The 27,796-nt window shown below is 38.9% G+C and overlaps 1 protein-coding gene across 3 annotated transcripts in view; it reads right to left on the bottom strand.

Moving 5' to 3' along the window:
• Positions 1-27,796, bottom strand: part of EFNA5 (ephrin A5) — a 203,767-nt gene that overhangs the window by 136,458 nt on the left and 39,513 nt on the right. The window lies entirely within an intron of this gene.

Genomic DNA, 27,796 nt, shown 5'->3' with positions numbered 1-27,796 from the left:
ACAGTAAATTCAAGTGCTGAACACACACCAAACCTCAGCCATTAAAGGATCATCTCCAAATCTAAGCTTAACAAGTGTTCTATACAAACCAGATTTCAAAGTGATCAACATTTTGGCTCAGTCCAAGGTGTGGAGAAACAGAGTAGCTCTTACCAAGACATTGTTTCATTAACTAACCCCCTCTTGCCTCCCACCATTAGAAAGTCATTTTACACATGATCATCTTTCATTTCCAAACACTTAGATTGGTAAAGATAAATTTATAGTACTTTCCACATTACAATTGTGTCACTCAGATTCACAGACTAAAAATGTCCAGCAAACGTATAACTTCAGAATGTTATTTAAGGAAGTGAGCTAAGAAGATTACATCATAGTACCAGGTTCTCCTCAGAGGTCTAGGGGAAAAAAAAATTGGATAATATACCCAGTAATCACTTTATAGGCTTCCTTTGGAAGGAGTAAATGATATAGTTTTGTTTGTAAAATATTTTGAGGAATGGTCAAATAATTAGTGTTAGGGCTCAGGGATGTAAAGATATCTGCCATAAAGTGTTCTCTTACAAAAGACAGCAAGGATTTCTTTAGCCAAGGTATTTTACCATTTTGCACCAGTTCTGAAATCTTCTATGATTATCAAATTAGATAAATGAGGGGTTTGACACACTCCTAAATAACATTTCTTTTCAGTCCCACACTTGGGCCAGCCTTGGGCTACACTGCAACAGGAGGAGACAGTTAATCCTCCCAAAGACTTTTCCCCACATCTTCACAAGCAGAGAGCTGCTCTGCACCAAGTAAGAGGAGTAAATCATGATGATTCAGAAATAAACTTGCTCTTTGCCCATGCTGCTGCTTCAGATGACAGCCACTCTGCTACACTCACTGCACCCATGACACCTTCTCTGCTTTTTCAATGCAGCCTGGTATCACCCTAGTAAGCCAGGGAAGGTTTGTACACCTTTACTGGTAGAATTTTGTTTTAAACTCAGATTGCTGGAACCAAAGCTTGATCATTTATTCTAAAAACTCATTACCTGTACCTGTAGCTGAAGGCAGCAGAACCTTCTGCAAGAATATCAAAATACTCTTTTTGTTGCTTTTGAAAAGCAACTGGGGGAACAATCCCTTCAGCTTGATAAGCTTTTGCTGAAAACATACCATGAAGCTCTTGATACTTCTCAAATTCTCAGAGACTATTTGATTTGGTCAACAAACAAGGAAAACTTAGAAGAAGATTAATTCAGCACAGCAGAGTATGGAAGAAAGCCACGAAGATCTAACTGCCTTTTAATGCTCAACTTATGTTGGCAGCTTCTTTTTCTGCTTTCAGTAATATATTATCTGCCCAATATTTCTCAATGTACTTCAAAAAGACACATTTCTTCAGATTCTTATGAAGACTAAGCTCCCTCTCTACAAATAGTGTGCTTTAAGTTCTTGCTCTTTTCCTTTTCATGTATCCCTCAGTTTCTATATATATACAGTTTTGGTTTTTCTTTAGTTACACTGTACTGCATTTTCACTCTGCTCTCCAATTCATAACTGTTTATTTCACATTTTTCAGACATACCCAGCAGAGAACTGCAAAACCAGAAGACAACGAGTCTGGAGTACTCTGTGTCTGTTATGAATTTTATGGGGAGAAAAGATCTGGTATTTGAGTACTATTGAAGGAGTACTAGATTCTAGGGATGAGTGGGACAGCTGGAAATTCCTTACGTATATTTTGCTTTCCAGTTGCAAAAAGCTAGTCTCTTTTAGGATGAAATCAGAAGGTTTTATCTTGACAGGAAGAGCTGTAGATTGGTTTGTTAAAAAAAAAAACAAAACCAAAAACCAAATAAAACAAAACAAATAAACAAAACCAAACAAATCAATAACAAAAGAACCTACAAATTACAGTTCTACAAGGAACAGTGCTAGTGTAGTATAGTATAGTCTAACAAAAGAAATCTGATAACTCAGTTTATCAGTGTGATTAGTAATACACTCTGTGATGCATTATTCAAGTACAAGTCCTATGCAATCTAGACAGCAGCGCACACATTATCAGTAACAGCTAACTAAAATAAGTAATATTAAAAGTAGCAAACCTCAATTTTCCTTTGGTAGCTTGTGGTGCTCCTTTTAACAAAAGCCACTTTACAAGTATCTAAAACAAGTCTCTTGTTTTTTATTTGAGCGGGGGAGCTGAGGGTGAGTCAAAGAGAAATATCTTTGCAGTCCTGGTAACAGACTGTAATAGGAATATCATTAAATAAATCCTTGCAATTTTGTGTCCAGTGGCTGAGATACCTGTGCAGTGTACATTGCAGATACAGAATTCTCGTCCTTTAATCAAAATGAGACTGAACAGCTGCAAGAGCAACAGAAATTAAAATGTATTTGGACACCATTCTTGGTTTGTCTACTTCTTCTCTATGCCAGTAGATGACATTTTCCCCAGATGGTATACTAAATTGTGTCCACAGATCAAAAAGACCACAGGCCAACCAAACAGGTTTTCACCTTTCATTGCCAGCATTTCTTTTCAGGTCACAAAACCTAAGCCAAGATCCTCACTCTCAAAGCAGTAAACAGCATTCTTGTTTCGTGTCTCCTTCAAAGTTCATCTGAAGCTGTCATTCATATTTGGTTATTGTTTTCTTGAACAAATGAATCACAAATGTATGAACAGCAAGTTCCCCTCTGGAACTCTGGCAAAGGATCTGTGTATTTGTACATAGATGCTGTTTACCAGCAGTGTTTTCAGTAAGGGTGAAAAAAAGCACATCTGTCTTTGTCTCAGGGATAGTGACTCCTATCTATTAAAACCTCAAGAGATAATGTTCACAGAACCAGAGCTGCAATTTGTTTAGTAGCACTTGAAAATTAGAGCAGCTCTTCACAACAGTGCAACTTTTCTACTATGCACCTAACATTCCAGATGGACTGCATCCAAATGCACTTGTCCAACACAGAACAAGAAAGAATATCATTACAAAATATAAAATGATATCAGCTTGGCCTCTCCCTCCTTAGATGCAATCTGAGCACAGTGTTTTGCCACCTTTTAGAAAGGCAAAGACATTTTATTTTAAATTGCTGAGCACCATAAAGAGCTGCTTTTGTAGGTACTTAAAAGGAGACATTAGTTGTTTAAATGTTTAAAGGTGTCCCTCAGTAGCTTCAATTACAGAGCTCATCCCTCCTTTCTGAACAAAGCCGTATATCTTTCCAAAAGTTAAATTATATCATCGACAGAAATCACAGATCTTGTTTACCATCCAAAAGCTGAGAAAAATCTCAGCATGCTGGAATTTAAAACAATCCAAGGGCCTCATTTCAAACTTGATGGGTATGCCTTTTAATTGGGATTTGGCTGGTGCAGAGGGTACGGACATCATATTTTAAGTCTAGATTTTAGATATGCCTCTGATTAGAAAAGCATTTTTCTCTTTGTACATACAAATATTCTATTTTTAAAGGGGTGTGCCGGTTTGGACAAATTTGGAGGAAAATACCCTCTGGTAGAAGACAGGTTACTACCATCCCTCCCCCATCAGGTTCGGGAACAAATAAATTTCCTCAGAGGAAAATGAAAGAGAATAAAACTAAAGTGAAAGAGATAAAAACTATTTATTTAACAAACACACAGGAAAAGGATAATAATGCTAAATAATAAAACCCCTCATTGTGGAAAGAAACCTGGGAAGATTTCCGAGTCCTTCTGTAGGTGTGGTCTCTCTCCTCCTCTTTGGAATTGGGTCGGTGTGGGCCCACCTCCGGGGCCTTGGTGGAAAATTCTCCCGATGTATTCTGATGTTGTAACAGTTCAGAAGAGAAGAGGGGAAAAACCAAAGTTCCAGGAAAACAAAGTTCAACTCTCTGTCTCCCTCCGAAGAAAAGAAGTGAAAGCTGGCAGAAAAGCAAGAAGGGTGCTTCCTCTGCTCTTGCTACCACAGCAGGACGCAGAGGAGTGTGTATCTGTGTCCTTGAACAACTGCTTGGAAAAGTTCACTCGGTTTTTTCTCCTCCCACTCTCGGGCTCAGTTTAAAGGCACAGAAAAGCACAAAGTTAATTTCTGGGCATAGAGCAGCGATAGGGGATACAACAGCATAAAGTCACCCCAAGACAAGGGGAAAACAACAAACAGTACTACTCCATCCTCTTTAACAGACATCTGCACTAAATATTTTGTAAAACTTTCGTCAGTTAAAAGACAATCCTCAAACTTGGAAGAGGCAAACAAATTGATTTTGCACAAGCCTGCACACATACTGGAGTAGAGTGCTTAGTAGCCAGCTAATCTGAGGGGAAGTTAAGGTTCTCACTTCAATGGGTGTGCTGTCTGGCAGAAAGTAACATGCAGCCCTTCTACCTTCAATGATAACCAAAGCAAAACGTTTTGTTCAAGGTCAGCTCATTTTCAAGCTTTCTCTGTGCTCAAACAGCTCAGCTGCTCCCATGCATATCTTTGAAAGATCCCTGCAGTGAGCTGCAAAAGTCCTTCAAATCCTCACCGGACTAAAACTGGGAACTCAGGATAAGGGGAAATTGAAAAGGAGCAACAGCAAACCCCAGGAGGCTTGAGGAGCAACAGCTGCCCTCTACCTATCTGTTTTAAGAGACATGGTTTCTGGTCTCTTGCATGATATATAAGACTGTATTAAACTAAAACACTGTTGCTGCTTTGTTCAATAATTTTATATGATGGTTTGTTTCTCTCTTTCCTGCTTATAGCAACTGTAACTTCTGAGAAAAAGAATGTTCTTTGTTAATAAATCTTTAGTTTTTAAATGCTCAGAGAGGCATTTAAAGCATATCATTGACTAGATGGAACATAAAAAACATTTTACATGCTCTGGCAAGGCATTCAGCAATATCTAAGTTCTGTCATAAAGAGGACAAAATGACAGTTCAGAAGCTGCAAGAAAGTGTTCAGCACACTCAAAAGTTTGACAGACACATGGCAGCCAAAGTAATGCCTACTTTTGAAGGTCAATGAATTTAAAAAGAAAAATTAAAGCTCATCCATATAAATACCTTTCAAGTGTATTCATCTCTAGGTCAACTTTGTACTGAAGTTCTATTCCCCAGCTGTTTTGATTTCAAAATTACATTCATAAAAATATAATTTGCAATATTTAATCTGCTTCTACTACTTCTTTTTTCTCTATGTTTTGAGTGGTGTAAAGATCTTTAGTTTCAGAAATTCCATTGTCATCAAAGTATCAGTATCTGTCTACTGATTTGCTTTAAGATGAATGTGTCTTCACAGAGTGTATCAGTATTTCTAAGCTCAGAACACACTTTGGTGAGGTAAATATTTCATATCCCCACTCCTAAAGAAAATAAGATACGTGAATTAATTCTCTGAAGACTTTGCATATACACAGCAAAGCACATAATAAGACTAGTTAAACATCTCACATGAGCCCTAGAAGTTTCTCCTCCTGCTGTTTTAACTCCTTACACCTAAAAGAATGATGAAGTTTTGGAGAACTATTCCCACACAAAGACACTTAAGTGTCTGTTAAAAAATCAAAGGAAGTTAAAATGCTTCCAAATCTTATTCTTAACCAACATTTTAACTTAATCTCCACCTCTAGTATTTCCTTTTTTATTAATTTAAGCTGCCAATTGCCAAAAACCAGGCTAGCCCACTAAGGAAACACATGGGTTTCTATTTGCAACATTTTTCTGCACTTTCTTAGTAGCCTTCAATATTGTTATTACCAGAATTAAAGATCTGATTCTGTGCACGACAGAGCCAATACTGCTGCTCTTATTATCCAAGCTAATCTGTGCACACCCAAAGTAAAAACAAAACAGAATAAAAGATTGATTCTCTGTGAAAGTATCGACAGCATTTCTTCCATAGTTACAAACAGATGCTTAATGACTCCTGCCTTGCAAGTTTATAAAACTTGCAAAGCAATTGCAGTAACGCCAGGTGCATAAGTACAGACCAAAATTAGCAACAGAAGACAGCAAGCTGTTGTTACCAATTTTGCATAAACTAGAATAGCTAGAACAGAACTAGGCTCTTCTGAGATCCTTGCAAAGACCTCAGTGATATCAAGCAATTTGAAAATAACCCTTCCAGCACAATGTTTTTCTACCTTTACCAACAGTCATGCTCAGGACTTAAATTAGACAACTTGCTCCCCAGATCGGTTCAAAGACACTGTTTCCGATTGAATTGGAAATTTTATTGCTTATGGTGCATGCACTCAATTCTAAAACAACAGCAAGCTTAACTGCTTGAGACATTCTGCTCTGGAAAAAGTAACTTCAGTAAAATCATTGCTTCTTTCCTTCCATATTACAATGGAGAATTACATTACAGCCACTGCTTGCTGTATTAAGAAGTATGAGAGAAACAAAACAAAGCTCATAAACAGCCATCCAGTCATTTTAGAAAACAGACAAAGAGAGTTCTGGCTTTAGGACAAACAGTTTAAGGAACTTACAGTCAGCATTTCTCTTATGGTTTCAAAGAATTAGAGGAGTCCCCAAGTTATATTTATCTTACTATAAGCAAGTAGTTGGGTACTTCCTGAGGTACAGGGTAATTATTTTGTATTTAATATAACCCTGAAATACCTCAGTGGAGAAAAGGAGGCGCAGAAAGTATTTATCATGTTCTTTTCACAGCCCTTCATTATTTGGGTAAACATATTCACATCTTTAGAAAATAAAATGGAAACAACAGCTGAACCACAGCTCTTCAGCTTGCCAAGACCTACAGTACGTGCCAGAAGATTAAAATAAAATAGGGTTAGTAAAGTTAGAAGCTGATCCAAAATATTGCAGCAGAAATGCTCCATTTCTTAGTTTGCATCCATTTTCATAGGAGGAGGGAAATGAAAGAAATTTCTTGGGACGATTTACATTTGCAAAAAGGGTCAAAATGTAAACTGGGGGGCTGAAAGCCACTGTTAAAAAGAACTGATCTTTCACAGAAATCTCTGTGAATTATGTGAATGCTGTTGGCTGAACCTGCTTAGAAAACACTGCCAATCAACATGCAGCTCGTCAGCAAAAAGAAACTTTCTTCCAGAAATGTTTCATCCCAAGGGAAACTCCCACCACAGTACAGCCCTGGAGAACTTATGTACTAACAATCACTAGGAAATGGAATCTGGAAACACACCACTTTCAATAGGAAGGATGACATTAATCAGGTAATAAATCAATGTATGACCCCACTTAATATGAAACACATTTATGCCTATCCTAAATTACACAGTTAAGGAGCAAGCTGATCCAGTAATATATTCTATGCTTTTCAATGAGCTGCTGCAAGTTGGCACAAACACATCATTACTTCAGAAATCCTACAAAAAGCTTTGCTTCTTGCTAATCTTTTGTTCCCGAAGGCAGAACCCCAGCTATCACTCCCAACATGCAAATCACAATGAAATTTCTGTGGGTTTCTTTTCTTCATCATTTCAAATGTGCAAGCCTTCCGTTTTTTATAAACTTCATTCTCAGATAATTTTAAAAGGGCGTTTAAAAAAATTCACATCTGAAAGAGTACTAAGAATGAGTAAACTCTTTGTAAATCCTAAGAAATAAGATTCCCAAGACAAATTGTACCTTTTACTGTTTTCATCGATAAAGATCATTTGGAGGAGGAAAATATTCAGATACACTGTATACTTTACAAAATACAGATTGTTAACCAGCTTCACACATCAAACCTGCAGCAGAAACCCACACATCAAGTTCTGGTCTATCATTATATAGATGAAAAGGGTAAGAAAAAAGTTAGAGATGACATGAATCCCAGGCTGCTCAATCAGGTTCTCAAGGGTAAATTTGCAATACATACAATTTTTTATCCAACTCACTGCTGCAAGCTGAGTCACAGCTCCTGGGACCTCTCCTAAGAGCCAAAAAGGTACACTTGCATCCCAAGCATAGCATTCCCACAGAAAGGTTTTAAGACGGACTTTGAAGAAAAAAGGTCTCTGCAGAAGCACTGATATCCTAAGCTTAAAACCTCTCTAATAACGCAACAGGTACAAACCCCTCAAAATATGTTACCACGTAGGCTTTTTTTCTTTAAAATATATCATCCTCAGCCTGATCACCAACCAACCACGCTCAAAACACAAACCCCAAGTTTGTGTTTTGAGCTCAAGTTGCTCAAAAACAGGACAGCAAACAGAGCAGCCCCTGTAGGAGCACCAGGAGCAGAAACCTGTTGATTTGGACTTGCAGATATGGAGAGACAGCAACCAGTGTTACGCTCTGCTTGACTGAGCAGTATGCCAGCTCTCCCTTCACTTTTGTCCTGCTGTGTTGCCCTACCCTAAAAGCACAAAAGGCTCATGAGACAGGACAAGATATTGGAACTGGGGAGACAGAGGGAAGGAAATAATCCCATGCAGATTTTTCTCTTTTTTGCAAGTGACACTCAAGTTCTCCCTATATTCATACTTTCCTTATCCTGTTTTCACTGCACTGACACTAATCCGCCTTGAAATTGGCTGATTCTGCCCAAGTCATGTTTACAGGGAAGCAAGTTTCATCTGGTTGTCCTCATTCAGGGACCAGTTTCTGCTCTGTGGCAGGAGAGATTATTAAAAACTGTATATTACAAGCACATGCTTTAAAGTGACTCAGCTTGGAAAGATAACTGTATTATATCAGCCTTCCACTCCCTAGGTCACAGAGAGGGAGAGGTAGCAGTAAAAATCTCAAATGGAAATTGCTTTCTAAATATATTATCCTCCATAAAAGCCATTTACCAACTGCTAGTACCCACAAGACAAAGGGAAAAGATAAAGAGTACATGTGACACAGCAGAGTAGGGAGCAGTGTGGAGGACTCATTTGTATTATCACACTGAACATTAACCACAAGAAGGAAAAAAAAAAAAGTGCTCCCTGTTTTGCACAAACATCAATTACATCTAGTAATTTCAGTGATCACTCTTGTGAAGCACTAATGCATACAACATTCTGGCTTTTATGGCACAGGCAGTGTTTCATTGTCTGTCTCCGCATCAGAATTCCCTTTTGTTTGGGAGAGAAGAGGAAAACATTTTATTTTCTTCTATGATAAGTAACATCCGCAGCCTCACATGAGGCCCGAAGATCACATTACCTAAACCTGCTAGCTTATTTCATGGCAGAGAACAAGGATCATAGAATCATTAACATTGGAAAAGACCTCTAAAATCTAATCTAGCTGTTAATCCAGCACCAGCATGTTCACCACCAAATCATATCCCCAAGTGTGACATCCACGGGATCTTTGAACACTTCCAGGGATGGTGATTCCACCACATCCCTGGGCAGCCTCTTCAAACACCTGGTCAAGCCTTTCAGTGAAGAAATTATCCCTCATATCCAATCTAAACCTCCCTTGGTGCAATTTGAGGCCATTTATTATCATCCTTTCACTTGTTACTTGGGAGAAGAGTCCAACCCCCTCCTCACTATGCCCTCCTTCCAGGGAGCTGTAAAGAGCAGTAAGGTCTCCCCTGAGCCTCGTTAGCCAGGCTAAACACCCACAGTTCCCTCAGCTGGTCCTCATCAGACTTGTGCTCCAGACCCTTCCCCAACTCCGCTACCTTCTCTGGACATGCTCCAAGAAGGACTCCAAGGTCCTTCCTGAATTGAGGGGCCCAGAACTGGACACAGCACTCAAGGTGTGACCTCACCAGTGCCCAGCACAGGGGGAGGGTCACTGCCCTGCTCCTGCTGCCCCACTATTGCTGACACAGGCCAGGTGCTCTTGGCCTTCTTGGCCACCTGGGCACAGCTGGCTTGTATTCAGCTGCTGTTGACCAACACCCCCAGGTCCTTTTCCACCGGGCAGCTTTCCAGCCACCCAACCTGTAGCACTGCAGGAGGGGTTGTGACTCAAGGACAGGATCCAGCACTTGGCCTTGTTGAAACTCAGACCTTTGACCTTGGACCATGGATCCACACTGTCCACATCCCTCTGCAAAACCTTCCTTTCCTGCAGCAGATCAACATTCCCAACCACCTTGCTGTCATTTGCAAACTGACTGAGGGTGCACTCAATCTCCTCATCCAGATCATGATAAAAATATAATACAGGGTTGGCCCCATCACTGGGAACCTCACTAGTGACCAGCCACCAGCTGGATGTAACTCCATCCACCATCACTCTCTGGGCTTGGACACCCAGGCAGATTTTTTACCCAGTGAACACTGAACCTGTCCAACCCATGAGCAGCCAGTTTCGCCAGGAGAATGCTGTGAGCAATGGTGTCAAGAGCTTTACTGAAGTGCAGACAGACAACACCACAGCCTTTCCCTCATCCACCAAGCTGGTCACACTGCCATAGAAGAAAACCAGGTTGACCAAGCAGCATCTCCCTTTCTTGAAACTGTGCTGGCTGGGCCTGATTCCCTGGTTGTCCTGAATGTGCCATGTGATGACACTCAAGGTCATCTGCTCCAGGATGAATTTTATACAAGCACACTTCAGTGCAACAAAAACACACTTTTCCTCCAAGGGTTTAAATAACACCTTCACGCTTTACAAGAACTCCAGTGAACTCCAGTGGAAGGTATGAGGAGCACCTCTTGCATTTGTTGAGTAAGGAAGTAAATCCTTTGCTGTTGTTCCCTCATTATCATTTAAAACATTCTAAAATGACCAGCCTTTACATCCTTGTTTATTCATCACTTCAGCAACTACTACTAATCCCCCTAAAACCAGGATTTAATTCCAAATGCCACCAGTCACTTTTGCTGGTCATCCCCACCACAACTTCTCCAATAACTAGGCCAAAAATTATATTACCCTTTCTCAGCTGCTAATTACCAATTTTCTAGGCCTATGATCTAAGTCAGAAAAAAAAAAGTGTTACTGGTTTGCTTCCCATCTGTTCATCTTACCCAAAACAAGGAAGGACACCAGTCACATCAGAGAGCATTAATCTATGCCTTCTTGTATTCTACATTTCAAATTAGACCTAAATTGCTGTAAAAATTTTCAATTACAAATAAGAAGTACCTAAAATTTAAAAAAACAAACTATTCTTTTATTAGTTCAAAAGCTTTTCAGCCTTCTAAGCTATGGAGCTGATAATTCTAAGCCAAAAAGAAATCTGTAGTTGCTAGAGCAGCATCTTGAATTCAAAAATATAAACAAAGCAATCAGTTGCCTGCACATGCACCATACTCCTGTCCAGGCAAACTTGCTCAGTTCAGTAAAATGGGCAAATCTTCAGCAGATTCTCGTCAAATTCAGGAATAACAATCACAAACTAAAGATGGAAGATACACCAGTCCAAATCCTGAGAATAGCTTCAATTTAGACGATGCAGAAAGGTTGAGGCACTTTCTACTTACTCCCTGACCCCCAAAGAGATATTTCCTAAAATTATCAAAATTTCAAGAGGCCCTTAAAGAACAGCAAAAGACAATAGAGAAAGGGATGAATATAGCAACTTGACAAAAGATCAGCAACAAATACTTTTGACTAATCTGTAAATGGAAACAAATATACTCTGTCCACTGAGGCCTGTTAGATAAAGAAAATGTACTGCTCAGTGTCAAATATCCTCCTCCCAGGGCTCTCCTTGCAAGTGTGTGTGCAATTTATGCTACACAAACAAACCTACTGAGGAGATGCCTCATGGCTCCTATACCACTGGCAATGGACTCAAAAAAAAAAAAACCCCATTACCAAAAACTTAACTTAAATGTGGTCCCATTTTTAGCTCACATAATAAATTGCTGCCTTCTGAAATAGATGTCAGCATGTAAATTACACAGTTGTGCACACTTTCTCAGCTACATCAAGAGTTAATTAAACGGCAACTCAGCTAAGATTATTTCTCCAATACCTCAATATTTGAATGGACTGGCACTTCAAGTATGCAAATCAACTCAGTCTACACTCCACAAACACACACTTCTTACTCATTTTCAGTTACAGACAGCAGTGATTTTTGATTTTTATTGCTGCCCGTCCCTGTCAAGAGCATGGCAGGCAGCATGGTAGGGAACCAACTGAGATGTAAGCTAGAGAGGAATAAGTGTACATCATTTTCAACTGCAAAAAGGGTATTAACAGTAATTAACAAGCATTTAACCCACTTTGCTCCAGAGCTCCCTGGCCATTATCAAATAATATGAAGCTAAAACCTCTGAAATAGTTCCAAACAAGAACACAGACAGGGGCTGAGCACTGTAATTCACCACTGCAGGCAGGCAAAAAATTACCACCTTGGTAACAAAGGACTGAGGGCACTGACAGATGTCTCTGGCAAACCATGCTGGGACAGCTGAATACCAGCTGCCAGCCTGCCCCTCCATTATTGAGCAACCTCTCAGCCATCTTCACATAGAATCTTCAGTGCACTTGCTCTCCTCAGCAGCCCAGCCTAATGCACTGACTTGTAAAGGGAGAAGAGGCACATGTTCCCCTTTAGCACTTAGGTACAAAGCTGGTAACCTCTGGCACAGGGATAAGTGCATATACAACATTGAACAGGCAATAATTTTTGAGTGAAGGGGTGAAGCAGACTGCCAGGGGCAATAAGCTATTAACATCAACCAGAGAAGAATTGCTAGGCTGCAACTCTCAGTCCCCCAAATCTCTGATTTGCAGGAATTGCCTGATACTCATGCCAAAAATCATCTGTCATGCTGCACATTCATTCCAATCAACCTAGAAGCAAAGTATATTGCACACGACTGCAGACTCTGAGGGGAAAGAGAAGCTGGGGCAGAAACAAAGATAACCACCCATTGGATGATGTGAGGAATCACCCACAATACAAGACACGCAGCCAGCTTCTAAAAACAGAATTTCAGACAGTGACCATATTATCTAGGTATCAGTAGAAGAAAGAGGTATTCCTAAAAAGCAAGTAATTATGTCCAGCAAGCAATCTACAGATGTCCTTATTTTCTTTCTTCTTGCCAACATAGTATCATTTAAAAGACAACCAGCGTAAGCCTAGATCAGAAGAAATGGATGATAGGCAAGCAGATGAAAGTAAGCTTTACCTTCAGATAGTTGCTATGGGCTAAGTGAGAACACAGGGGAGAAAAGCAGAGAAAGGTAAGAGTATGTGTGTGTAGGGTGAGAGAGAAGGAAAATTTAACCTTGTGGCAAAGACTGCAATGTGATTATCTTGTAGCTGCAGGTCTTGTACCTGAAGTGACGTGCACATAAAGATCAGATCCCCAGTGCTCTTTGCCCTTTGTGGGAATATAAATCATCACTCAATCCTCGCATCTTATTCATCTTGGTCTACTCAGGCTTTCTTTTCAGATTTCTTGAGACAGAAGGCCAAAGCTACCTGTTTATGCCAAATCCACTCTCAACTAAACACCACTATATATTCTTAGGCATTCGGTTTATAATACCAAGCAACAAGATTCTAAGCACTACAGATTTAGAAGAAGCCAGAATATTAAAAAGACTTTCATCCAGAAGCAATGGATATTTGGGCATTTTCTGTATGGAAGCTCTAGTCTGTATGGGTTTTACTGAAATACGGGCATACTTCTCTTGGCAGGATAGTATGTAAGATAGTATGTCTTGCTGTAAGGCAACAGAAAAGCACTGGCAGGACTTGCCCCATATGATCAGCTTGCCTACCACTGATGGTAAAATGTACACTGAATGAGGCATAATAGAGGAACTTGGCTTTAAAATTGTTGTTAGAGTTCTCTTACACAGCTGGGTGATTTTATGAATATGGTAATAACTATAACCTTTAGAATTCAAGACAGGAACAGCAGATGGAACCTAATTAAGAGAGAAAAATTATTAATTCATCTTCATAAGCAACAGGAAAGGCAACAACTCTTTGCAAAGGGAGGTCCTCTGTGTCATTTAATAAATGCAGAAACAGCCAAGTAGACCAGGGACTCATTGGGAAACAGCTACACCCTGCACTGGAGGCCAAGATCTATTACTTGCACTGAATAGATAAGAAACAAGAGTAACAATGAACAGTGGCAGTTTCTTTCACCATACATGACTGCTGTGGTCTGACTGCATCCTCAGCTTTAGCTTACACAGAAAAAAACATGCAGAAAATTGTATTTCTTTCAACTTTCACTTCAACTTCATGAAAATCCCTGAAGAACTTGCATTACTCTGTTCTTACAGATAATGCAAGGCAGTGAACACATGTCTTTATGTCCTCTCATACAGCTCAGGGTACAAGACGAAGTAGGAGGCAGGAGGAGGCTTTTTAACAACTTGGGTAGAAGAAGGATTTTTTTCTTTCTGCTGCAAGAAAGGACTGGGAATGGGGAGAAGTAGATGAGGGGCATAAATACCATCTTAGAAAAATCTAAAGAATAGGTCCAAAGCAAAGATCCCAGAAAATACCCTGTTCTCTTATTAAGCTCTGTCATGTCAAGAATGAAACTCATACTACATTTCATTTGTAAAAATGTTAAGATAATTCAAGATGGGCAGATATAATAACAGAGCAGAAGATCTCATTTCCAACTAGGTGCCCCACATTCATCTTCTCCAAAATTAGCCTGCAGTATCTGTACCTTTTCTCTTTTCTCACACTTTAGCATAGAAATTAGTAAATATGTAGAAACACAGCTGATGTATTCCTCTTATTCCAGCAGTGCTGAGTTCACTTCTAAGGAAACTCAAGAGAAAGTAATGATTCAGCTGAGGTAAATGCATATAAAAACAAGTGAGAGATGACAGCCACTCAAGGCCCTTCCTCCATTCCAGGAAACATTTTTCTAATTGTCATTTCACCAAGCTGGCAGGAGGAGACTAAAAACAGGGAAGCTAAATACATACACACACACACACACACACACACACACACACACACACACACACGCATACCACGCAACTTCTGCTTCTGTTTACTCAGTCCTTATCCAGGCCCATTAAGCAGCATTAGCTGGAGATGAAAGGAATGTTCTGAAGGCATGCGTTACTATACCCAGTTGGGCAAATAGTGGTGCCAGTGATACAAATGCCATAAACTGTGTATTGTTGATACTTATTTCAACACCTACCCCTGTGATAGTAGCATAAATATAAACCACCTCCTCACAGTGGCATAAATATACACGTTTGTGTATGCACATTGTGTGCGCATGTGGTGTGTGCGCTGTTTTCTCACGCTGGCACAACATACTTGATTTTCTGTGCCTTCTTATTGCTACAGATCCCAACTCCAGCAAAGAACTCCTCCTTCCCAGCCCCCTCATCAGTTCTGCCCCCCTCCCTCTCACGTATACTTCCTTTACCTCATTAGCATAAGTAGGGAAAATAGGACATAACTCACAATGTAACTGGTTCACTTAGACGTAAACGTCCAATAGAAATGAGAGAATCACAGAATATCCTGAGCTGGAAGGGACCCACAAGGATCACTGAAGAAAACTGCTGGCCCTGCACTGAACAGTCCTAAGAATCACATCATGTGCCTTGTTTGTTGATGTCCTTTATTAAAATCCCACTTCTTTGACCAAAACAAATACTGAAACAGTTGCAAAACTGTGAGGGCAGAGAGAAATTTGGTATATTTCCACTTAGCCAGTTGTCATGTTAACAGAAACACTCACAGCAACTGATATGAAATGTACTAGCTTTACCAGTCATGCCAAATAGGAAAAACAAACAAATAAATTCCTCTTTAAAAGTAGAGTAAAATTAAAAATTGGTACTTAACAGTGCACAGCATACAGAGAGCACACCTGCTGTCTATACGGAACTACAGTTCAATAACTCAGCTGCCCCCACCCCAGAAGACACCTGTATTTGCCCCTAGGCTCTGCCTTGCACTCGCATCCCTGCAGCAGTCATCATAGACACAGATCCCTGTGTTTCTCAGGCATTTCACTGGGCAGCCCTGCAATTTCATTTAAAAAACACACGAGGCACCTTATGCCGCCTACAGGCTCTACTGCTTGCTTTCTCTGAAACTCAGTGTTTTATTTAAGCTTGCCTCAGTCTGCCTGTTTTCAACCCTCTGTGCAAAAGCTCTCCCAGAGGTGTCCTGACCCCAAAGCTTCCTCTAACCTGCCTTTTCCCTCTCACAAGAGCTGGCACATCTCAGGGTCCGTTTCTGCCATACATTGCTCTCCTCACTTTCAGCAGAACCAACTTTTCCTGGCAAACACTTACAAGTCCCAGTTAGCCCTCACTATGTTGCTTTTCTACAGCACTACTGTGAGGGCTAGAGTTTATTTCACCTTTTAGGACCCTAAGTCTGCCCTGGATCCCACTTTTCCCTGAATTTCAGATGAAAACAACAGGACTATTTGCTTGAGAAAGAATTAGGTATTCAGAGACAATTGCATTATTCTTTATCAATGCAGAATTGCTTCACTATTAATTACTTCCACATAATAGAAATTGAAGAAAATAAAAATTAAGACACACAGTTCAATTTCTTCCAATGTATCACTTTCTCTGAGAAGTGGGAGAACCTGAATAACAGTGCACTAGGTCCCAAGAGCTCCATTACAAAAATGTACCACATATCATTGTAGCAAGAATCATCTCTCTGAAAATCATTCTTGTAGAAACTGCAGAGAAGATGAGGAGGAAAAAATATCCCAATATGTCACCAAAGCTAGATAACAGAAAGGGTGTCTATGTAGACAGAGCTCCAAATTTCAGTGGAAGAAGAGCATCAGTAATAGAGTGATAGGTTTTTGCACAACCATAGGTAGCTGGTGAGATAGGTTTTACTCTAACACAGGAAGGCAGAACCAATACTGACCTGCAGGCTGCAATGCCACTTATTTTGGAGACCTCAATACAAAGTGTATTATTTTGGCATCATTTCTTGTTTTGGTTTGGGGATTTTTCGGAGGAAACGCCATGTGAATCCTTTAGATCTTTCCTAAGCATACACTAGAGATGCTTTCAAGTGACATGATAAATTACTTTGTTGAGTCTTACAGGCAAGATAAGTAATTTGTACTTAGAAGAGAATAACCTAACTGGACAGGCAGGAGAAAGCTGCTCTGACATACTCTATACATCTCTAAGAGAAAGGTGGGTTACCTACCCTGCCCCTAGACATTCCTTTACATAAAAGAAGATACATTCAGACTTTGAAGGGAGCCACATCCTAAAAGTCAGCAAAGAAATGCAGCATCACCATATTTGGTAGTTGCAACATTTGCATACTCCAACAGGTCTCTTTGGAAAGTGCGTTGTGATCTCATGAATTACTAGTAAAGTATTGTGATTTTTTTCTTAAGTCATTCACCCAATGTATTTTTAATCTAAAACGCTTTTTGCATGAAGTGATTTGTACACATGTTAAAAAACACTAACAGGCGTCTGAAAATTTATCTCCTAGACATACTGTGACCATATTGTCTTAAACAGATTTGATGTGGATATACTTTTCTGGTCCACATAGGCATGAAGTTTCAGTACCATTTTCCCTTCTTACCTTCAAAATAATATGCCCTCTTCTTCCTGTTTGAGACACCTGAAAGCTGATGGTCCATTGAAAGCTGCCTGAATTGGTTTGTTCTTTGTTAACTGTTTACTTTGGATCAAATGAAAGCAAAAAGGAAACGGAAAACAGCCCCACTGGGAGAAGACTCATGTGGGACAAATTAGGAGCCACCATAGGATTTAAAAGTCCGGGGGAAAAACAGGACTAACTGGAGGCAGCTGTTAGGATGTGGGTTTTCTGTTTATATTCTTCTCCTTTCCTCCCTTAACCCCCTAAATGATGAGGGAAAGTAAGCACATGTATGTGTGTATGCACAAGCAAGACCAAGTGAACACTGATCCCTTCTCTCCACACAGCACACGTAAGAATATCATGTAATTGTACAAGAGAGGCATCTCAGACATAGAAATAAACACAACTGGTAGAGCAACTTATTTAAGAAAAAAATTAACTTTTTTATTTATCCAAGTATCATACCATACTGTAAAACTGCAATTTCAGAACATCAGTTTTAATTATAAAGTGAGCTACAAACTGGAACTGGAGGCCAAATGCTCCACTACAGTTTTGTGAATGGTAATTCTGCTGCTGGATCAAACCTTCCTTGTATTCCATCATCCCCTCTAAAGGACAAAACAACAACCGTTAACAAGGAACATCACCATGTACAAAACTGTTGCCTATCCAGAAAAAAAACCCAAACAAACAAAAATCTCCATAGTCTGAGATTTTACTTTAACATACAGTAAGTAATGCATGCATGGTACTAAGAATCCAAAAGATATAAAAAAAAAAAAATTCATGCCCCGGAGGAATTCTTCCCTTTCACATCTTCTCATGACTATCTCCCAACTTACTCCTGTAATACTTCATGTAAGGCACTCAAAGAGAACAAGTTCAACAGCTACTGTTAACTAATAACTAAATTACTACTCCTGAGCACAACAGCTTCCCATCATCTTCACCTTCATGTCAAATCAGCTCAGGTCACTTTAGGGTGGGATGAAAACCAAAGTCACAGATAATGGAAGAGGAAGCAGAAGGAACCAGAGCTGATAGTCTCCAGTTTCTCCAAAGAAAGCTCTGCTTCTTCCCATTTTACTATTTACTTCTTCTCTGCCTCTTGCCTCCGTGCTTATTCCACCTATGCAGCCATAAATGAAAAGGCAAATATCTGGACTTCAAACTTCCAGACAAACCAGAACTGCTTAGAAACCAAATTACACAAGATCAGCAACCAAATTACACAAGAGCTGAACATTCCTCTCAAGAAGGAGTACATCAAAAAAGTGAATCTGACTCCATAGGTGACCAACACATTTAGAGACAGACAGGATAAAAAGTTTTAAGTGCAATCACAGGAAAACAAAACACAAGTGCCTGGTCAAAGCAGACAGATGCAATCAAGACTGGTTTTCCTTTAACTGTTCAAGCGATTTGACTTTCCCTGCTGGGAGAATGAATCAGAGACAGCTTAATAGCAGGCATGTGCTTTTCACAGTCCAGCTTTTCTGTGTAATTATATGCTTTGGTCATAGTTTGCCAGACTATTTTTGCATTAAGCTCCTCAACAGGTGGTGCTAGCAAAAACAATACTGTAACAACATGCCTTTCTGTAATCTAACATTCACGTAAAAGTAGGTTCTCAGTTTGCTGTGAGCATGTTCACAGTCATGTGCACAAAAAAGATGTGTCCTCCAGTGTCACTGGCAAAAAGTTCTAAGTCCAACATCCCCAACAGCAAGGTACTTGGGACCTCAGTCACAGGCTGCTCCACCCTGTCTGTTACTGTTTGTGACTAAATATATTTTCACCTCTTTGGAAACAATTAATCATGTCTTTCAGTTCAGTCCTTAAAAAAGAATATTTAAGTTAAAAAAACCTGAAGACAAAAACTAAGAAAAAGGAAGATGAGAATGATTTTTTTTTTATGTTTTGTTTTCATATGCTTTGTAATAAACACCAGAAAATATACCCAGAGTTAATAACTGCATTTTATTTACCCAACTTCCGTTTTCTTAAGAAAGTTATCTCACTCTTGATCCCACTGTAACACCCTTAATGACTTTAGGCAGGAAAGATATTTCTCCTTGCTAAGAACACACATAACAAAAAAGACTGGTTTTCCCAGAAAATTACAGGTTCTTCTAGCAGTAACTACCATTCCTGTTGTTATTTTTATGATGCAGGAGTAATTCTAAAATATCTAAACCCTGTTTTTGTACTACCACTCTAAGGTGACAGCTAATAACCTCTGGGAAGAGACAGCAGCACTTTTCTACATACTCACAGTGGAAAACACCATGAACTCTCAGTCTATTGTAGTACTATATGCTATTCATAGAATACTAGTATGACATGAATCTATTCACCATCATATGGTGCAATATTCAACAAAGCTCTCTGCCACAAATTTAATTAAGAATTAACTGAGTCCAAAAAACCAGGATGAAAGCTAAGCCACCGAGCTATCCCTATCACCCTCAAGGGGAAAAAAACAGAAACCAAACACATAAAAGAAAGGAAGAAAACTCAGCAAACCCTCACACAGCAAAACAAAACAATAAAAACCCCATAGTTGTCATAGCATTATTGTCACATGTATTTATTCTCCCAGCTGTTCACAGGCAGGAGAGGATGTAGAGGCTGAAACTTGAAAAGATTTTGTCTTGTGACAAAGCAAATTTAAATATTTCTAGATAGCTATGCCCATTTGTTGTTACATTAAAGCACCAATTATTCCTCATATGCATGAGATTAATCAGAAAGAAAGAAACATTACCTAGTGTCACTTAACGAAGGTGCAACAGGTGAGAAAACCAAATACTTTTCATATGTCTTTAAATGGCCTTTAATTGGCAGTATCTTAGAGCAGCTTTGATCTCCTAATATTTCCTGCACTGCTTTTCCTCCTGAAAAGAACCAAAGCAGAGTGAATGGAAGGGCTGTGAGTTCCCCCAGTGCTTACTCCTGTATTCCTTCACTGGTTTGAAGGCAAGAGAGAAATGTAGGAGCTGGGAGCAGACAGGAATAAGACAAAAATCCATAAATAAATAACTCCAAAAACAGTGCAGAAGAGAGCAGACAAAGCAGACATTAGCACTATCTTTCTTCATTGAACAAAATATCAGCAATGTGGATGGCAAACACGGCACATGTTTTTTTAAGTTACATCTACAGTACAGGGTTAGTGGATCAGACACTTAAAATGCTAACACTCAGTTTTTTATTACCTATGTGTCATTTAGTAAATCTGTGCAGCTGGTCACCAAAAGCTAATCTGGAAACAGTCCAAGGCTCAAGAATCAAAAATTCCTGGCTCCATGCAGACTCTGTCGAAGCACATTTGCTCCCCCTGCAACAGACTTCTCCTCTCAAGGAATATTTTCCTGCCGGCCTGTGTGCTGCACAGCATCAGGCTCTCCTCCCTCAGCATACACCTCCTGCCATGTGATGCTTTTCAGTCCCGGGCTCTGAAATGTGACTCTCAACATCACTCTTACCCATACGGATGCCCAATATGGTGCTGATGCTTAAATTCATATCTACACGCTTAAATCAGACACACATTATTTAAAATCCATTTCTTTCCATAGTGATTTTTTAAGTCAACACATTGACACAGTATGGGAGAGAGCAGCACATCAATCCCTACACCAGACAAAAACTGTAAGGATGCATCTACCGGCTGCTTAGTATGAGTGGGAAGAAATGGGGGGGAAAAAAAACAAGCCAACCCTGCTTGTGAGTGAAATAAAGCTACAATGTTTTGCTTTACTGCCATGCTGTGGAATATACAGCACAGCATCCAAGCCAGGCTTCTTCTTCCACAGCGTGGCAGTAAAGAGAAGCAGCACAACCGCAACCCACCTTGGGATACAGAATGACTGGAGAAGAGCAAGGAATGGACTACTTTTACTACTACCCAAACAACAAAGACACAACTTAAAAAGGAAGCTGATCATATCACTTACTGGAAAGAAGAGATTAGGCCTGCTAATTAAAGGCAAGGATCCCCATCTTCTTCCAAAGGTTGCAGCTCTTCCTCCTTACCGTCCGTCTGTTTCTGATTTTGCCTCTGACCAAAATATTCATTCCATTGAAATGCAAACTTTAGACCTATGCACAATAGCATCTGGGACAAATTACTGCAAAACAAGTACCTTTCCTTGTTTGGTGTTAATCTAAAACAGTTATTAAAACAGTTTTAGCTAAAACCCTTGCTCCTTCACAGCAAATATTGAAGTACTTGGTACATGCATTACAAGCAGGCCTGCCTCTCTGGTAGTTTCTGTGGACTCAGCCCTGTGACAACAACTCTTCGTGTTCAGCATGGCATCTACTAGTCTGAGTCCTCCTGTTCTCCTGTTGGGATGCCAGCAGCCTTGCTCATACTGTTTTCAGGACTGGGACAGGGCTCCAAGTCTCCACACAAAAAACTATTTTTCTTAAACAGTCATGATTTATCTCTGAGAATACTTACTTAGTTCACACAATTTCCATTACTAAAGTCCTCCTATAGATTGCAGAAATAATAATTCTGACAATTAAAATTAATTGTCTTTAATGCCAATGAGGACTGCCCTACTTCCACCTTCCTGGGGCTCTGACTCCTTTGATCTGTCCATCTCTGTTACAAACATGAGCTGCAGGAGTGGCAGGTTCAAGTAGGAACGAAGCAAATAATTCCTGAGTGGAATGAAACTGAAACTGGCAAGCAGCCGAGATGCTGGCCTGAACTGTTAAGAAAAAATAACAGTGATAACAAATAACAATTTTTGTAGCTACAACTCCAAACAATCCCAAAGAAAAGGGTAGCTGTGAAATTCAGTTTGAGATTCTTGCTGAATCACTGGCAAAATGGCTTTCTGTCATCATACAGTCAAACACAGTTACAAGAATGATCACAAGAAACATTCTTTGTAAAGAATAATGCAGGGGGGTTTAAAAAAATAATAAAAGGGGGGGGTATTGATTCCTTTTGCACACAACTTTCTAGACAACAAAATATTTTCGTATGACTATGAAATAAACTAGTTTGTATTCTACTTTTCCCTTATTTCCACTCTAGCTAATTAAAAAAAGATGATCAAGTTGAACAACTCAGAAGATTATGCTAAAAAAACCAATTTATTTTGACAAAAGGCAAAATAAAGTAAAAAAAAATATATAATGAAAGGAAAATAACAAAACGAGAAACATGTCCAATAAGATCAATGAGAGTAAAGGACATCTAACACACAAAATGATGGCCACATAAAAGAAAATAACAAAATCTGTTCAAAACATAGGCTTTATTTCCAGGCTCAAATAGACTGATAAGGTATTAAACACCACATCAAACTGTAATATTTTTATAGAAGGAAACAACATACTTTGACAATTTTCATTTGGAGAAAAAAAATGATTGCACTTTGTGCCAACTGTGCTGACTTTCAAAGGGATTTTTTTGTTTCATTGCAATACTGTAGATTCTTCCATTTATGAACATACAAAGAAAATACAATGTACAAAGAATTTCTGCCGAGCACAATAATCTTAGGAAGTATGAAATATTTTTTCTTTCAGGTTCAGAGGTTACAATTTCAGACTAGTAAACACTGCATCGTTGGTATTTCCATATTTTCCAATAAATCAGGCTTTGAAAGCCTAAGCAGTGCAGCAAATACATGAACTGGCTTCACTATTTAAAGACAATCTTTGTAACAAAGTCATACTAACAAATCTAGGTAGAAAGCAAAACAACCCCTGAAATTGCTGAGCTATTAACTGTTACATCTTATCATGTAAAAATGCTGAACCACTCCCTTTCCTCATTGCTTCATGGGTACTTCTTTCCCAGGATTTTGGGCTTTATTTTGCTGAGGCTTGCACAGAGGATAAAAAAAATGCATGGCTATCAGAGAGCTACGCTCTTAGCAAGAGTGCCACGAGAAAGACTGGCTGCCATTTTCAATGCAGAACACAGGTTTCAGGCATTGAATCTAAGACTCCTAAAAACCAACTGCAACAAACACAATTATATGACCAACCGCTGTCATCATCCACATTTTATCAGTGTTCCAGCTGGCACTTATACAGCGGCCCTGACGCTGTCGGCATTCCCCCGCCCTGGGATGAAGGAGGGCTTGGCTTTGGAGACAAATTTCTGGAAGGGTGGATTTGGGACACGCTGTCTCTGCTGCACTCCCCCAAGCATCGCGTGCCACGCATGGCACAGGTGCATGAGAAAGGCACTGTTGGTGGGTGATGCACCAGGCGGTCAGGGGGCTGCAGCACCAAGCCCACAGCCCACTCCCCACTCTGTCTCCAAACATTTCCATACCCACAGAGGCGTGAAAGAGGGGCGGTGACAGGCACGAAACACCAAAACCTTGCACGAAACACTGCAGAGAAGCTCCTAGCAGTATTCATTGGAAATTAACTCCTTACTGACTAATGTGATGTTCACACAAAGCCAAAAAAAAGGGAGAAGAAGAGGGAACTGACAATGGGCCATGAGCTGTAAATCAGACTCACAAACCATTGTGGGATGGAAACACTGGAATTGAACTGCACAGAATAAAGGTGCGGGGAAAAAAAATAATCTCTTCTTCAGTTATATACAGAAATTATTTTCATTTGATGGCTCACTCATTCTAAGGCATGTCTTTGTTCAGGACAACACATTGCTACCACAAAGGCAAAGTGAGAAAAAGCAAAACATCTGCTCAGTCAAGAAGTTATTTTCTCCCTCTTCTGCACAAAGCGTTCTGCCTGCATTTTGGCTACAAAGAGAAGTGGAAGAAAATCAAAATAAATAATATTAAACAGTGTGGCTTCAGCTCTTCTACTTCCTCCCCCGATACACTGCCATAAAACGAGTGAAATTAATGGTCATGTTTAAAAAATAATTTGTGTATTTACAAATCACATTTATTTAACATCAATGCCATTGCATTATTAGGAAAAAATGGTTTTGCTTGTTTTTTTTAAAGAATATATACATATGCACAGAGATCTGAAAAGATGCAAACACAAACACTCGGACAGACATGTACACATACCTACTTGTGTATACAATTTAAGGATCACAAAACTTGACTAACTATGAAGTCAAAAAACCAAATAATTTAGATATTTATTTTTAAAACTGAAGAAAATACATGATCTAATAAAAACCCATTCAAATATTCTTTTGTCTAGTCATATTTTTAGATTATTTAAATTTTGCTAGTCTATTTTGCATGCATTTTTGCTCTGCTCACCTTCACATTGTCTTCTTATTTGGTATTTACTGAGATTTAAGTGTCACATGGTTAATAAAAGATAATTAACGCAAATTACAGTATAACTAAAAAATTTGGGACAAAAAGCCATCTGGCATAATGCAAAATATCCTCTCATAAAACAAAAGGATTATATATCTTCAGTACCACACCTTACTGAGAAACCTTTACATCACCTTTCTAAGCTATTTTGTCTATTATATTGGTCTATTCCCAGACTGTTTGCAATTAAACATAGGTTTCTTATAACTAAAAAGTGCATATTACAGGCAGTGATCCAAATGAGCATAAGAAAGGCTCAAATAAGGTAGAAAGTGCTTTTTAAAAAAAATTTCCATCAAATAAAGGATCAATGATCTTTTGAATACGGCTTCCATACTTCTAACATGACATTTCCCTTTCCTTAGTGAGGAAAAGGAAAAGACAAAGGAAAAGAACAAGGAAAGGAAAAGGAAAAAAAAAGAAAAAGAAAAAGAAAAAGAAAAAGAAAAAGAAAAAGAAAAAGAAAAAGAAAAAGAAAAAGAAAAAGAAAAAGAAAAAGAAAAAGAAAAAGAAAAAGAAAAATAAAAAGAAAAAGAAAAAGAAAAAGAAAAAGAAAAAGAAAAAGAAAAAGAAAAAGGAGGAAAAAGCGGAAAAAGAGGGAAAAGAGGAAAAAGCGGAAAAAGAGGAAACAAGGAAGAGAAAGAAGGGAAGAGGAAGAGGAAGAGGAAGAGGAAGAGGAAGAGGAAGAGGAAGAGGAAGAGGAAGAGGAAGAGGAAGAGGAAGAGGAAGAGGAAGAGGAAGAGGAAGAGGAAGAGGAAGAGGAAGAGGAAGAGGAAGAGGAAGAGGAAGAGGAAGAGGAAGAGGAAGAGGAAGAGGAAGAGGAAGAGGAAGAGGAAGAGGAAGAGGAAGAGGAAGAAAACCATCACAAACACAAAAGAATGTAGGGAAAAGAAAACAGGATATAAAAGTAATGATTAAAATAAAAATTAAACATTTTCTGCCACCACACAAGATAAAAACTGCCAACTGTACAGCAAAGCACAATGCTGTGCAGAACTTAAGTGACTGGGGAACCTTATGTGGAACTGTGACTCCTGATGTTTATTCTCATCATGATATTAATAAAACAGAGTAACAGCCAAAGGAAAGGAGGTCCTAACAAACTTTCTTTTTACTATCCTGTAAAATGTACCCTGTGCTACCAGTATCCTCTTAGAGGAAAAGCTGCTGAAGAAATGAACCTTCAAGCACACATCAGACAAAAGACAATGAGGAACCAAATAATCACCCAGATTAAACCACTAAAAAGATGCCTTTTCCTTGTTCACAAGCTACAAAACAAGCCTCATTTTCTTCACCAAGTCATAAAAGAACATAAAACTGGTAAAGAAAATTTCCATGATGCCTAAGACTATATAACCCTAACAATTTTCCTCAGCAGTATAAAAAATTAAATAGTAATAATGGAAAACCTTGGGAAATGTGGAGATTTTATTAGTTTTATTAACTCAACAATATAAACTTGAATTATCTCAGTTTGCTTATTTGCTAGTTACTCATTTCCAAGTGCCTCTCAGTGCTAATGAAAATAAAATCTCAAGTGCTTTATAAAAGAAATGGGGTTGGCTGAAATGGCTAGAGATTTGTATTTTATTTATGTTAAGATGTTTTCTCTTCATTTAGTAACTAAATTGTTAATTTAGGAAGCGGTAGTTACATTTTTATATCTCTTGTATCAGTAATGCCATCGAAATAATCAAAGCCAACAAACAAAACCCCTAAATATTAAAGTAAATATTATTGGGCTGTTTATTTTTTATTTATTGTCACTAGATATTTATTAATATCAGGATGCTAGAAAGGGATATATTTAACCTTTTTGTCCCACCTCTTAGTTTTTTAACTGTATGGCACAGTGTGAGTATTTATGCTTAATCTCTTTTTTCCTCATCCATTTATTTGTTTTCCTGCCAGTTTGTGCTCCCAGCCTGAACTAAATTAAAAAACTATTTTCAACTGATTCAGAGCTATTTAAACTTATTACTCCTTCATGGATATTTTTACTTGAAGCACTTCAGAAGTTAAATTGCTAAGTTAAAATCAAAGTAATGACCCCAAGCAGAGATAACTGAGTTGCAGTGTAAATTCATATAAATAAAATTGGACAGAGAGGCATTTCCTGCTGAAAGATAGTGTCTCGATTTAATCTTGTGCTGGCACTAAGCCTCGTGGTTCTAAACAGCCCATCACTTGCATTAAGATTATCACATAAGTGAATGAGTACCAAACAAACCCAATCAGAACTTTGCCCTCAAAGCTGTTAAAGTCTCCAGTTTCCTAATACTTCCAGACCACTTGAGTGACTGGCCCACAAAACATAGGGATAATTAAACTGACATGAAACAACTGCCCTGTTTAAATCCTAGGGGCAGTTTGTCTAACCTTCTGATCCCAGGGGAACCTACAGTCACTCAAACACCTGTCTGTGGTCACTATCCTTCATGAAGTACTCTTCCCAGTCTATGAGACCACCTATCACATGCACTAAACATGGATTCATATTTTACTGTCATTTATGACATCCAGAAAATGCAAGTCTTACATCTGCAAACATAAAACAATTTTGTTGTGGTTGGATGCTCCACCAGCATCATCTACCTTTTTGGTAAGAAAACCAAATGCTCTAACCAAGTCAAAACATTCAATACTTATTGTAAAGTGTTGAAGGACAGAGAAAAAAAGCAATTCCAATACCTGTAAAAAGAGAATGTGCAAGTAGTGTTACTTTTCCTGCACTGAAAAAAGCCAAAACCAAACAAACCCAGCAACAATTCTCTTCTGCACATTTTTCCTGAAAATAAAAGAACTTACATTTTGACTATTCCAGTGTCATAATCTCTAACTCCTTTCAACTTAGGGCCAACTGAAAAGCGCCTCCTCGGGAGTTTCTGTCACTATGGAAAAAAGACCACTAATCTATGATCTTCCTATCTGAGAAATGTTCTGGCAAGACTACATTGTGCATCTTCCAAACACTGATAACATTTGCATGAGGTCCTATTTTATTCTAAAAATCAGTTCTTTCATTTATAGGTAGCTTTCTGAAACTTCAAAATGACTTGGCACTCTCTGGAAGGATTTCAA

Source organism: Aphelocoma coerulescens (assembly GCF_041296385.1).
Source record: "Aphelocoma coerulescens isolate FSJ_1873_10779 chromosome Z unlocalized genomic scaffold, UR_Acoe_1.0 ChrZ_unloc_scaf_1, whole genome shotgun sequence".
Taxonomy (NCBI): Eukaryota; Metazoa; Chordata; class Aves; order Passeriformes; family Corvidae; genus Aphelocoma; species Aphelocoma coerulescens.
Note: the sequence above shows the minus strand (reverse complement) of the source record. Positions and strands in the feature narration are given on the sequence as shown.